Genomic DNA, 15,926 nt, shown 5'->3' on the forward strand with positions numbered 1-15,926 from the left:
TGCAATTCTTAAATGACAAGAAGTTTGAAATTTCAAGAAGGGTTTTTAATGAAAACATGGTTTTCAAAAAACACTTTAATGTGACACGTCAGATTCGGCAATAACGTCTAGGCCGTGTTTGAGGTGTTACATGCCAAAACTCCTTTCTTACCTTACATTGGCCGGCCATGCACCTAGATATATTCATTTCACTTTTTATTTATTTTTTCATTTTTCTCTCCTCCCCTCTCTTTTTTCTTTTCTTCCATTTCACTACCTAAATCATCCTTTCTTCTTATTTCTCCTCCACTCCACCACCACATAAGGTCACTGCACCTTCACCTCACCACAACCTCTGTTGCTGCTGTCACCGCCGTCGTTGACCACCACCTAAAATTTCTCGATTCTCTTCTTTTCTCTTACTCTTTTCGAAATTCATCTCTGTAATCCCTCAATTCTAATTTTTGTTCATTAAAGGGTTACCTCCCATTCTATTTTTTAACTTTTATTTCACATCATATTATTTTCTGATAGTGTTGAATCCTCCTCTCTAATCAACATATCGTGGGAAGTTGTTGAGTCGTCTTTCCTCCAATACTACGTTAGCATAGTCGATCTTCTGTTCTTGATTCACTCTTGTATATTTTATACATACATATTTGACTAAAACAACATGGATTAATTCGGTTTAATGATTTTGTTGAAGTGTTATTCAAGTCTCAAAATCCATACACCGCTTGTGTTAGAGTGCGATTAGGTGATCGATTACGTAAGTATTTCTCCATAAAATAATATAGAAGGATTATTTATTTGAGTAACCCATCCTAATACGTATGAATGGTTAATCCATAAAGGTTCAAGCAACGATCTTCTTTGTTAGAAGTTGGATCAGAATCCTTGCGATCAGATTTGCAAAGGTGTGGGGATTTACTTGATAAAAATAATTAATATTATTTAATCGATATAAAATATCTATATTTGAGAAATATTTTGTTATTGTTTAATTAAGTACTGAGAAGTGTTATTTGGTGATTACATATATTATTCGTATGGAATAGAAAAGAACCGTCAAAAGAGGATTTCAAGTAAGTGTTCAATTAAAATTGTTGATGTGTGATTTCCTTACACTCATGATATGTGATATATGGTGATTTGAATATGTATGTACGATAAAAATAATATTGAATTATTAACGTTCTAATTCACATGTTAAACATGTTAATATTTTGATATTCTTATTCGCATGTTAAGCATGCTATTAAGCTGACTTTGACTCGCATGTTAAGCATGCCTTTTTTTTATTTTGATTCGTATGTTAAGCATGCCATTATTTCTTATTATGATTCGCATGTTAAGCATGTCACTCTGTTAAATCAAAAATAAATTTGATTCACATGTAAAGCATGCCTACTGTGTTAAACCCGAGATGACTTAACTAGCCGTATACATACAATATTCTATATTTGGGAATATATCTGCATTATCTAGTGGCTCGACCACAATATTATGTTTCCGGCAGCTCGACTGCACTATCTGGTGGATTGTCCACAATATTGGTGGTTTATTGGATGGACGAGTTCTGGGGAAATCATTCCGGTGTGTAGTAGAGATGGGTAGGATCTGTTTTCTGAAAATCTGTGTTAATATCTAAAAAAGTGTTACATTGACACCATCACTATGCATTCTGTTAAATGTAATTTTGTGATTGAATGTTCTTTATTTTTATGATTTGCTTACACTGTTGATGTTATGTGTTAAATTCTGTTATTATGATTTGTAGCCTACACTGGGCTATTTAAAGCGCACCCCTATTTATTCTGATTTTTAAGATAATAATTGAGGTTAGGATGGGCTCAGCTACAGAGGTGCTCTCGGTCATTTTTCAGAAAACTATATTTTTTATTCGTTATTTTGGGATCTGTTTAATTGTTTTGGAATTTGTTTGAACTTTGACTTTTTTTTAAACTTTGGATTTATTGTGGTTTTTGGATGGTTTTTCATGAAGAATGTTTTTAAACTAGTACTTAATATTTATTATCAAATAATAATTAAATGACAAATTTTTCACAATATTATTAATCCAACTCAACGATAGTGTTTTCAAACTCGATATTTTGTTTTCAAAACTCAAGACCACTTCCTCACGGAACTAATGTTTACAAGTTATATTATACCTACCTTTTCAAAATGACGAACAAGTTTTTAAATGTATAAATTTTGCGCTACGATGTTTTCAATTGAAAAAACTACGTTTTCTAAAAACTATCAATACTTGAATTTTAAAAGATGGACGATTTTGACAAACTCTTTCGAAAGGAAAATTATAGACAATATATGGCATTTTTTTAAAGAAAATCAAGATGAGGTTTTAATATTAAAGATGGTCATTGGAAAATAGTTAAATGATTTTCATCGTCATTAACATGGCCAATGTGATCTTCGAGATTCAGCCATAACGTTTAGGTTAGATTTAGGGAGTTACATTTAGTGGTATCAGAGCTCGATTCAAAACCTTAGACTGTGGTCTTTTGAAAAAAATAATACATGCATACTTTTGAAAAAGGGCTTATGGGGAAAAATCATTGCTTAGTTAAATTTTTTTATTTCCATTTTGAGAATTTGAGACTCCAAAACTAGCCCAGATAAGTACTTCTGCCTTATTAAATTTTATTGTGAGAATGTAAAATATTATAGATTACGAAACCTTAGATTCTGAAAACTATACTGTGAAGCTTAGATTTGAAAACTATAGATATTGATACTATAAGAACAAAAGTTTAAAACTGAAAAATTCTGAATTAATAATGAAAGCTTATTTCTAATTGTCAGATAAAACCTTCATAAAACTTAAGAATCTGATAAAAAGATGAGTCCACAAGGCATTCGTACTATGAGTATGAGTGCTCGTAGAGATCAAGGTCTGGGAACCCAAATAGATTCATCTGCATCATGAGTGCGCACACCTGAGCTTGTGACTGAACTTGAACCAGTGGTTAACCAGGTTGAAACTACTCATACTATTAAGGAGGATCATTAGGAGCCTGCTGGAGATGTTGTGTCACAGGCCATGCTTAGGACACTATAGTGTGTTACTGGAGCCCAAGGTGCATCAAGAAATTGTGGGACTATTGTAGAGAGGCTCTAATCTAACCGAGCTGAATTGTTTAAGGGCGTTACTAGGATGATCCCTACCATAGTTAAATATTGGTTAGAGATCATAGATAATTTTAGATAACTTGGAGTGTACCCCAAATAAAAATTAAGGGGTATTGTATCACTGTTTATAGATGAGGCTTACCGTTGGTGGCAAGCCATCATGTGAGCTATTCAAACTGAGAGGCTGACATGGGAATATTTTCTACATGTTTTCTAGAATAAATATGTGGGTACTCGATATGTCGAGGATCGTAGACTGGAGTTCATTGAGCTTAAGCAAAGGGATAGATCTATGGTCGAATAAGAGGCTGAATTCTTCAGACTGAGTCGCTATACTTAGGGGATTATCGCAACTGAGTAGGAAATTGATGACTGATCTATGGGTGATGTTTGTGAACTTGAGTTTGACTGATGGTGGAGGTTTACTTGTGGAATTACAAGTGAGGCCTACCTTAGTGGATGAGATTCGATCGAAGCAATCTGCTGATGAGTCTCTCACACCTCATTTTAGATAGGTTGAGGAAGGTAAGATTATCGAATTTAGCCTTAATTTTGTTAGAGTTTTGTGCTTCCGTAGAAGATACTATATGCCCGATGATCGAGAGTTTAGGAAGTCTATGGTTCGAGAAGTGCATAGTAGCCCATACGCCATGCATTCAAGAAAAAATAATATGAATCGAGACTTGAGAGAATTGTATTTGTGGCTAGGGCTTAAGCGTGACGTAACCGAGTATGTGAGTAAGTGTTTGACGTGTCAGCAAGTTCAAGTTGAGCATTAGTTTCCCTTGGGTTTGTTACAACCTATTCAGACCCCTCAGTGAAATGAGAGCGTGTGACCATGGATTTTGTTAGTGGATGGCCTTTGACACCTACAAAGAAAGATTTATTCTGGGTTATTATGGACCGACGGACCAAGTCAGCACATTTTTTTCCTATCCTTACCGATTATTTGTTGCATAAGTTGGCAAGATTGTACATTTTTGAGATTTTGAGACAGCATAGTGTACCGTTCTCCATCATTTTCGATCGGGACCCTTAGTTTACATATTGGTTTTGGAAAATTTTGCACGAGGCTTTGGGAACTCGATTGAAATTTAGTACAGCTTTTCACCCCAGTCTGATGGTCAATCCGAGAAAGTTATACAGATTTTGGAAGACATATTGAGGGGTTGTGTGATTGATTTCAGTGGCAGTTGGGAGGAGCACTTGCAGTTAACCAAGTTTGCGTACAATAATAGTTTTCAGTCGAGTATCCAGATGGTTTCTTATGAATATACTGTATGGTCATAAGTGTCGTACACTTTTATGTTTGACCGAGTTGGAAGAAAATAATGTATTGGGTCAAGACTTGGTGTAAGAAACCAGGAATGTAGTAAAACTGATTCAGGATCGATTCAAAGTAGCATTTAACCGACAAAAGTCTTATGCCAATTTGAGGCGGAGAGATATTGAGTTCAGTGTTGGGGATCAAATCTTCCTTAAGGTTTCACCATGGAAGAAAGTATTGAGATCTGGACGCAAAGGCAAGCTGAGCCTGAGTTTCATTGGACAATATAGAGTTCTTAAGAGGGTTAAATCAGTGGCTTATCAGTTAAAGTTATCTATGGAACTAGACCATATTCATGACATGTTCCATGTTTCTATGTTGAGGAGATATCATTCTGATCCATCCTATGTGACTCCAATTGATGTGGTCGAGGTGAAACCCGATAACTTATGAAGAAGAGCCAGTACATATTTTGAACTACGAGGTAAAGAGATTGAGGAAAAAGTATATTATTTTTGTGAAAGTCTTATGGAATCATGGTGTTAGCGAAGCCACTTGGTAACCCAAGGAATCAATGCATCGCCACTACACTTATTTGTTTAGACCAGGTAAATTTTTGACAACTTTAACTAAGGTAAACATTTCCAAAGTTCTCCCTTTTTCACTTCCATGATCCACTTTTGGTGCCATTGTCCCCTCAACTCACAAAAACTCCTCTCTTACCTTATCTTGGTCGGTCGTGCACCTAGACATATTCTTTTCACTTTTTATTCTTTTTTCATTTTTCTCCCATCCTTTCTTTTTGCTGTCCTCTACCTTGCTTCTCTCTCTTTTCTTTTTTTTTCTTCCATTTCACCACCTAAATCATCTTTTCTTCTTCTTTCTCGTCCACTCCACTGCCACATAATGTCGCTGCACCTCCACCTCACCACCACCTCTCCTACGCCATCGCCGTCATGTCATCGTCACTGTTGTCGACCACTATCCAAAATTTTTTGAATTTCTTCTTTTCTCCTATTTTTGAAATTCATCTCTGTAATCCTTCAATTCTTATTTTTGTTCATTAAAGGGTTACCTCCCATTCTATTTTCTAACTTTTATTTCACATCATATTATTTTTTAATAGTATCGAATCCTCCTCTCTACTCAACATATCGTGGGAATTTATTGAGCCCTCTTTCCTCTATTACTACGCAAGTGTAGTCAATCCTCTATTCTTGGTTCACTCTTATATATATTATACATACATATTCGGGTAAGACAACATAAATTAATTTGGTTTAACAATTTTATTGAAGTGCTATTCAAGTCCCAGAATCCATACACAACTTGTGTTAGAGTGCGATTAGGCAATCTATTACGTAAGTATTTCTCCATAAAATAATATTGAAGGATTATTTATTTGAGTAACCCGTTCTAATACATATGAATGGTTAATCCATAAAGGTTCAAGAAGCAATCTCCTCTGTTAGAAGTTGGATCGGAATCTTTGCGATCAGATTTGCAAAGGTGTGGGGATTTATTTGATAAAAATAATTAATATTATTTAATCAACATAAAATATCTATATTTGAGAAATATTTTCTTATTGTTTAATTAAGTATCTAAGAAGTGTTATTTGGCGATTACATAAATTATTCGTATGGGTTAGAAAAAAAAACCATTAAAGGAGGATTTCAAGTCTTTGATGAAATATGCGATTGTGTGATTTCTGTTAAAAATGTTGATGTGTGATTTCCTTACACTCACGATATTTGATATATGGTGATTTGAATATGTATGTATAATAAACGTGATATTGAATTATTGATGTTCTAATTCACATGCTAAACATGTTAATATTCTGATATTCTCATTCGCATGTTAAGCATGCTATTCAACTGATTTTGACTCGCAAGTTAAGCATGCCATTATTTTTTATTTTCATTTGCATGTCAAGAATGCCAATGTGTTAAACTGAAAATAAATCTGGTTCGCATGTAAAGCATGCCTACTATAAATTTTTTTTCCGTATGCCATATCATATGCATGGGGTAGGGATAATGTCTATGGAGGAAGTATCTAGCAGTTTAACTGCATATTGATATGAGTAAGCCATTGCTGCCAGGCAACCTGGGCTGGTGGGTCATCGTTGCAGGGAAACCCAAGATGACTTAGCTAGTGGTATACCCACAATATTCTATATTTGCAGAATATCTGCATTATCTGGTAGCTTGACCACAATATTCTATTTTTGGCAGCTCGACTGCACTATCTAGTGGATTGTCCACAATATTGGTGTGTTATTGGATGGACAAGTTTTGGGGAACTCATTATGGTGCGTAGCAGATATGGGTATGTTATATTTTCTACAAATCTACATTGATTTCTGAAAAAGTGTTACATTGACACCGTCACTATGCATTCTAATAAATGTAATTTTGCGATTGAATGTTATTTATGTTTATGACCTGCTTACATTGTTGCTATTATGTGTTAAATTCATTTATTATGATTTGTAACCCACACTGGAATTTTTAAAGCTCACCCCTATTTATTCTAAATTTTCATATAATAGTCGAGGTTACGATGGGCTTGGCTACGAAGGTTTTCTTAGTCATTTTTCAGGAAACTATATTATGGTATTCCTTATTTTGGAATGTGTTTAATTGCTTTGGACTTTGGTTGTGAACTTGGACTTTTTTTTTGGACTTTGGATTTATTATGGTTTTTGGATGGTTTTGCATGACGAATGTTTTTAAACTAGTACTTAAAAGGTTTTTATCAAATAACAATTAAATGATGAATTTTTCATAATATGATTAATCCAACTCAACGATAATGTTTTCAAACTCGATATTATGTTTTCAAAACTCAACAGCACTTGCTCACGAAACTAATGGTTTACAAGTTATAATATACCTATATTTCAAAATGATAAACAAGTTTTTAAATGTATAAATTGTCCACTACGATGTTTTAAATTGAAAAACTATGTTTTCTGAAAACTATCAATACTTGAATTTTTCAAAAAGATAGACGATTTCGACGAACTCTTTCAAAAGAAAAATTATAGACAATATATGGCCTCTTTTAAAGAAAATCAAGATGAGATTTTAAAATTAAAGATGTCCATTAGAAAATAGTTAAATGATTTTCTGGGACATTAACATGGCCAATGTTATCTTTGAGATTCGGCCATAACGTCTAGGTCGGGTTTTGGGGGTTACAGTGTCATCCAACCCATTATAAAACATTTGCGACCTCAACGATTCGAGTAAACCATGACGTGGACATCTTTGGATCAACATCTTAAAATGTTCTCAAGCTTTGTGAAAGCTTTCTCTTTCTAATTGCTTAAATGTAGCGATCTCCCTCCATAGTTGGATCGTTTTGTTGATAGAAAAGAAATTGTGATAGATCTTGGTGTTTGCGAGTCTAACCAAGAAAAAGAGTTATCGATTAAGAAGAAGGGGAACAGTCGAAAATGAATAGTGTCATCGATGACCCTGTTGAATTGAAATGTCTCACAAAGTTGGAGAAAATGTTTTAAGTGTTGGTTTGGGTCCTCTATCAAGGTTCCTCTAAATTGCAGATTGTTTTAGATCATCTAGATCATGGCCAATTTATCTTTAAATAATTGTAAAAAATTATTTACGTTGTTGCTTTTGCTGCTATTGACGGTTCCTACGAATTAGTTTTTCTGGATTAGTGGGTGACTCTATAGGTATGCCCCTACTTTGAGTCATACACTGAAACAACAAAGAAAATAAAAACGTTAGTAAAAATTAAATAAAAATCATATCTATAATTTAAAATTTTCGCAATTATTCTATAAGACACAAAAATTAAAATTAATTCAGTAGCATTGCCTCCTCGGCAACGGTGCCAACAACTTGACCGCCTCCTAACGTATCAACATCAAGAGTATGAATATTGCTAAAAAAAATAAGGAATCGAGGCAGTGTCCGCAAGTATACGGGTCAAGTTGTAATATAGTTTTACAATGGAGTTGGTAAGTGTAATACCCAATTTTAGCCCGGGCTCACATATGGAAACATAATTTTTGAGGATATGCAATCTTAGATGTGATATGCAATCCTAGATATGATATGCAATCTTAGATATGATATATGCAATCTTATATATGATATGTAATCTTAGAAGATATGATTTTGTTATCTTAGAGATTTAATTTTTAGATACCCTTTAATCTCAGCCGTTGATCTGTACCGTTGGATTTGGGGAGGCTCAACTATAAATAGAGGCCTCTCCCTTCATTGCAAAAAGAAAAGAGGAGGAGGAATAAAAAAAGAACGATTGGCAGTTTTTTAAAGGTGGCTTACTTTTTTTTCTTTCGATTATTTTTTTACTTATTTACGATTTTAAAAAAGGGAGAAGGTGATACCACTGCGAATTTTATTTATTTTTTATTTAGCCCCTCCGCCTTTAAATGTTTTTGTAATTAAGTTTTCTTTATTTTTTTTAATTTACCCTTTTATTTATTTTAAATTCCAATTTAATCCTTTTGAAAGACATCGTTTTAGAGGAGAAGGAAAAATTTCCCTTCCAACCCCTCTATGTAACTCGCGCGTTCAAATTAGTCCTTTTACTTTTATTTATTTGCGGATTTACCCCAGATATTGTAATTGCAATTCAATTTAGTTTTTTTATGTTCTTTTTATTTATTTTATTAATTAATAGTGTAATTATTATTTTTATTCTAATTTTTTATCTATATATATTCCTTTTATATGTACACACATATATATATTTTTTAAAAACGAATATTTACCTATTTTTTTAATGAATATTTTTATATATATATATGTATATATTTACGTTTTTAAGTGATTAAATTACTCACCTTTTTTCCTTTTTTAAAATATACTTATTTTTATTATTTTATATATGTATGTATAATTATTTTTTCTTTATTTTCATAAGTATATTATGTGTTGTATTTATATATAAATTCTATAACCTAAAATTTTATTTGTAAATTATATGTATATTTTTAATCTTCATAATTTCCATATGTACATCTTTTGATCCTTATTTATTTGTTTGCTATCCCATCCATTGTATAATTGTGTTTACATTTAATATTTTGCATGTCATAGATTACCTTTTTTTATTCATTTGCTTATATTATTTTTATGCCGATGATGTATTTATTATTGCTATTATTATTATAGCATTTGTATGTATAAAATCACATTACATCATTTTTTACTCAAATTTAAAGATAGAAATTTTTTTAAAATTTAGATAATGTTTGTATTTAGGATTTTCAAGGGAATTGAGCCCTAACATATTGGGTTCCGATTTTTCTTCGTTAAATCCGACAATCGAGCATTCCTCTTCAATCAAAAAAATAAAAACTCATTATTGGGAATTCAACACGTTGTGTCCTAACATATTGGATGTGACGCATTGATTTCTCGAAATGAAGATTTTTTTAAAAATAATAAAGGAAATATTCTGAGTTTGGGATTTTAAAGGAATTGTGCCCTAACGTATTGGGTGTGATTTCTTAAATCTTGGATAAGTGGATGTTCTTTTAAAGTAAATGAAATATTCCGAGTTTGGGATTCTAAAGGAATTGTGCCCTAACGTATTGGGTGTGATTTCTTAAATCTTGGATAATTGGATATTCTTTTAAAGTTTTATTGTACAAGTATTTTGGCCCAATTCATTTTGGGGAAAATTAGAATGTTGTGCCCTAACGCATTGGGTGTGGTATCTTCTTTCTCTGAAATAATAAGGGTCTTAATACGTAACCTTTTAAGTTTTGCTAAGGATTACGTTTTTTCCAAATTCTCGACCTTAAGACACTAATTAATTAACTAGGTACCAATTTTGGGCGTTACGAGGGTGCTAATCCTTCCTCGTACATAACTGACTCCCGGATCCATTTTTCTAAAACTCGTAGACCAAAGCCGTTTTTTTAGGTGATCCAATCACACCTCAATAAAAGATTGGTGGCGACTCCCATTTATTTTGTTTTTTTAAAGTCGACAACCTAAAAATTTTGTTTTTCAAAAAAATGGTTTCGACCCAATAGAGTTGGTAAGTACTCTGAGGATCCTACCCAAGGGAGGCGAGTACTAAATTAATATTAACTTAATTATAAATAGATTTAATTAGTAATTTAAATAAATTATAGTACAATGAAACATAAAGGAAAAAGAATTGGTTTTATAAAAAACTAAATAAACATGCAAAACATAATAAAACTGAAGAACTTATATGCTAACTCAATCAAATCTAAACATGGGTGATTAGCTTGCTTCGGTGGTCATAACTAATTCCTATTTCGGGTTCTACTCAAGCAACTAGTCACTAACCTAATAGGATCTCTCGATCTTCTACTAAACTAATTATTCGATAAGAACTATCTATATCTCAACCTCACAATACAGACTGGATTGGGGTAAGGGGTTCACGAATAGGCAATGCCAATTTTGGGTTAATTCCCACCTAAATGACTTTCTAGGGTTACCGGGCTTAGTGTTTAAGGTCTACCTATCCCAAACAACTGATCCGATAAGAAACCCTACATCGAAATTAATGAATCACATGTCTACTCACTAATTCCCCATTATAGGATTAGTTCCTCATAGATCCCATAAACAATATAAGTTTGACGAAGAAAATAAACATAAAGAATGAATCAAGAGTAAAAGTTTAAGAAGAATCCTGAATTATATTTGAATAAAGTGTATAATTCCACGAAGAGTTACTTTATATCCACAAGCCAGATTCTCCGAAGAACAAACTGAAAATAAATCCTATTATAGAGATAAGAACTTTCAAGTGTTTAATGAGCCTATTTATAATATTAGGGTTGGTCATCATCCTTAGCCCTAGTTTGACTGGCATTTTTACGTTAAAATACATTGTGTGCACCCAAACACTCTCAGCTTGTTAATGCTTCACGTATAGGGCCAATGTCGCAACATCCATTGCCTATGTCGTGACACTGAATGTAATTTGCTTGACTTAGGATCAACTTCAGAGGTGTGTTGCGACATCGTCTAGCTATGTCATGACACCAAAGGTTGTATGGCTATTTTGGCATTCTACTCACGGTGTTGTGACGTTGAACTTTCGTGTTCCAACATGGCAACCAACCTTAAGTTCTCATGCCCTCGAATGGTGTCTTGAACACTCACCAAATACATTAGTCTTCCCTTAGGCCTACTTCTGCCGCTAAGTTCATAAAATCGGCTCAAATCACAGTTTTTATTAAATTGAAACTGAAATAGAAAAACTAAATAAAATATAATAAAATTCTCATATTTCAGCTCCTCTAAGTATGAAACTAGTTTAATTTGCTACAACGAATTGCGGTAGATAAGATACCAATTTCAAGTTCAATATTTTGAAAAACTGAGATAAAAAATCATAAGTATTGACACCTATAGCCGATATCGATACCAATTTAGGCTTCAATGTTTTGAAAGGTTGAGAAAATAATCCTGTGTACCGATTGCATTTATACCAATGTATCGATACAGTTTTGAGGTTCGATGTTCTGAAAAATAAAGAGAAATTGCATGACTGTGGAAATATAAATTTATTATAAATTTATTATTCGAATATATACAATTTTGTAATTACAAATATGGTATAAATTATCAAATTTACAAGTATAAAAAATGTTAGGACCTGGAGTTTTTTGCGGGGTGTAACGTTGTGGCGCCCTCCATTGGTGTCGGGGTTGATAGTTGCAGTCCATATCCTCCTCACCCGAACTGACATGTTTATCATCCATTGACGATCCTTTTGGTGTATTCAACATACTCGAAAAATTTCATGTAGGATCAAAGCTTTTCCCAAGGGATGGAATATTACGAATTGTAACACCCTCAACTCAATTTGATTCACCAGATTCAAGTCTCGGTGTTAACTGGAAACACGAAAATTTATGTGTTTTTACATGCCCTTTTTAACTTAAAATCATGCTATTTCGGTTAAATTATTGTCGAAAAATAATTAAATATTATAAGATAATTAAATTATGTTAAAAATATCAACATGATGAATTTTAATTAATTTTATAGTTAATTTTGATTAATTTTGACTATTTTCGACAGATTCGCACAAAGGGCGAAAATTGGCTCGGTAGACAATGCTTGAAGAATAAAACCGAGAAGCAATTTGAAGCATCGAGGCAAATTTATTTCCAGCCTAAGATGGTCCAAAAATGTGTGTTAATTCATAATATAATTAATTTTAATTTATTCCAAATTTAATTTGGGCCAAATAAATTATTATTAATTAATTATGGAAAAAAGGGTCAAGTTGAACCGCATTGGTTGAACCGGATCTAGTGAGTCGAACCAGCCACCAATTGGGCTGCCAAGAACCGTCCATATGCTGACCCAAATCAGCATTTTAGCTGACTAAATAAGCTTGCGAAGAAGCCCTTGAAGAACTTTCAACCTTGCATTCAAACCCCTCCAAAAAATGTGGCTTTATGGATTTGCCCCAGGCTATTTTTAGCAAAGTTGAATCTCTCAACTTTGCCATGTGTGTGGCCAACCAAGGGAGGTCTCTTTGGATGATGGAATTTGTTATTTTTTGCAGCCACAATCAGCTATAAAAGCCACCCCTTGCTAATCATTCAACTCATCCTTGACACTCTCATTCTCTCTTCTCGTCTCTCACTTTCTCTCAACTTTTCCTTCCCATTTTCCCTTTTGTTCAAGTGCAAATTTCTTCTCTTGGGAAAAAGGTCCTCATCAGCCATTGTTGAGCAGAAATTAAAGTGTTGATAAGTCACCTTGATAGCCGAGGACAACTGAGAATGAAGAACGGAGAAATCAGTCAACCCACGGAGAAACACTGGATTTGCTTCTTGTTCCCTATCTTTTTAAATTTTTTTGTTGTTTTGAAAAAAAATGTTTATGAATATTTATGCTATTGAAATGGTTAATTTAATCAATCTAGCTCGAATTTAATCTGTGTTGGGTTGATTATATTTTGCCTTCTTGAATTATTGAAATTGTGTTTGGGTTGTTATAGGCCTCGGTAAGATGCTTGATTAAGTAAAATCATGCCTATGTTATTCTTGCAATATTAATTGTTAGATAACTAATGAATTAATTATTAAATCGTATTGAAATTGTAAATACTCGACACAATAATTAATCAGTGCATGTTTATTCTTTTAAGGTAGCTGAAGTTAATTTAGCATTGTATTTGGTGATACATATGCCTTGCATAACTTGCAAGATTATTATGATTAAACTGTTTCAAGGTAGAAATACTCTGTTACCTCACTTGATATTTTATATGCTTGTGAAGATTGATTAATCGCTTGGATTGACATTGAAAAATGTTCAAGAGATTGATTAATTTAATAAGTATGAATGAGCAGTAGTTAGCAAATTACCGAGTTGCCGTGAATTTGTTCGTAGCAGTATAAACATAAGTTTAATAATTCTAAGTTAAAGGAATGTAATTAATCCAACACAATTATATTATCTTGATTAAACCTTATTTGAAATCGTGCATTAGAACCTTTTTATTTTTAAATTTTTTTATTTATTTTTTAACCCTTAGTTTTTAATCATCTTTAAACCAAAATATTTTCTATCACCAAAGTGTTTTAATATTAATTTCATAAATATTCCTTTTTACAGTCCCTGTGAATACGATAACTCGACATTTACTTGTCACTTTATTACTTGTTGCGATTGTGTACACTTGCACATTTTCGTCTTTCCATTAACCCACAAATACAAACACAAATTTAGACTATCATTACATACGACAATTATTTACAATTTCAATTGATCACATAAACAATAACATATACAAAGATAAGTAGAGCAATTTAATTACAAAAATTATTATCTAATATCATAACTTATTACTTTTATCTTAAGTATAGACTTCTACATAGTACTACTAAGTCTTAAATGCCACTAAGCATGCTTTGTATGCATAATAACCCGATATGCCACTCCATTAGCGTAGTCCCAGCATCATCCCTTCTATCACAACTTACATCATCCAACCTGAAACATAACACACGCAGATAAGTTCATAAGAACCTAGTGAGAAAAACATCATTTACCTTAGTGATACTTGCACAAGTCATTCTCAACTTTTAACTTTACTTCTGGTGAATACTTCCTCTATTTTTTATCCTTTAAACACACTAGTAACCATACTTACTCTGAATTCATTTTTTTCCCATCGATGACTTTGATTCTTTACATATATCTTTCAATCTAAACATTCTTATATCCTAACCAATTTCCTCTTCAAATATCCCTACAATTCAAAATATCATTACATATGCATACTCAACCTAGTACCAATGCACAATCACCTATCATGAATGAGCACATACATAGTTGGCGGATACAATCTTCAAACATATAGATACAAACCTTTAATCAGAATCATCTTTTCAATATTATATCATTTCTTCTCTATATCTTTTCAATTCACTAACTTTAGTCAAATCTATCCTTATATAGTACTTACCATGTAACTAATAGATCTCTTATATCATACTATGTTTACTTTATAATTTAAATATTCATATAAAACATGCCATAAAGCTTCCAAATTAGGGTATGCCACAACGGTAGTCCACTCAGAGTTCACCGCAAAGGCTATTCTTTTAGTGTTTGCCTTAAAGGCTATTCTTTCAGAGTTTTTCACAAAGGCTATTCTTTTAGAGTTTTCCATAATGACTATTTTTCAGAGTTCACCACAAAGAATTTTTTTTAGAGTTCGCCACAATGACTATTCTTTCAAAGTTCGCCAAAAAGGCTTACAAAATTCTACCTAGACATTTCAAGATTGCCGTGTTTGCGATATGGATTTTCTTAAACTCATATCGTGTGAGATTTGTCCATCACCGTTTTGAGACACACAGTGAACCTCTGCCAACATATGCCATCCTTAATTCCTTTTTTAGCGATTGCCATGACCATGGACTTTTCCTTTAGAGCTTCGTACAAAGTTCATGTTTCTGTCCTAATAGACTCCATTAAGCACCACCGCGGTGACTAGACACAGACTCACTTTATAGACTCTTCATGCACTGACAAAATCTAATCCCAACATTTTCATTCTCTAATATACAGCCAACAGAACATACATCCCATGGCATACATTCCAGACATACATATACAACCATACTTCAGTATTCCAGTACTTATACATTAATCATCGCATACTTGAGTTTGTCAGATTCACTACCCATATACATATTATACTTTTCATAGTTTTAGATTCATAGTTATAACAATTTCTTATAGGTATTTTCTCGATATGAATAGTATACATGCAAGAGTCAGCATTGAACTCACCTAACACCCACATATAATAGCTTGAACTCTAGACTCAACACCCATTAAGAAATTGTACCAACCACTGCTAATAAAACATAGGAACATCGTCAAAGACTCATTCAAAAATAATTTTTTGCATCTCAAACACTGACAATCTCCAAGCAAAGTTTCATAATTTCATTCTAATACTCAAATATTCTTTACAGACTACTCTTTTTAATTGA

This window comes from Gossypium hirsutum, chromosome D06 (assembly GCF_007990345.1).
Source record: "Gossypium hirsutum isolate 1008001.06 chromosome D06, Gossypium_hirsutum_v2.1, whole genome shotgun sequence".
Taxonomy (NCBI): Eukaryota; Viridiplantae; Streptophyta; class Magnoliopsida; order Malvales; family Malvaceae; genus Gossypium; species Gossypium hirsutum.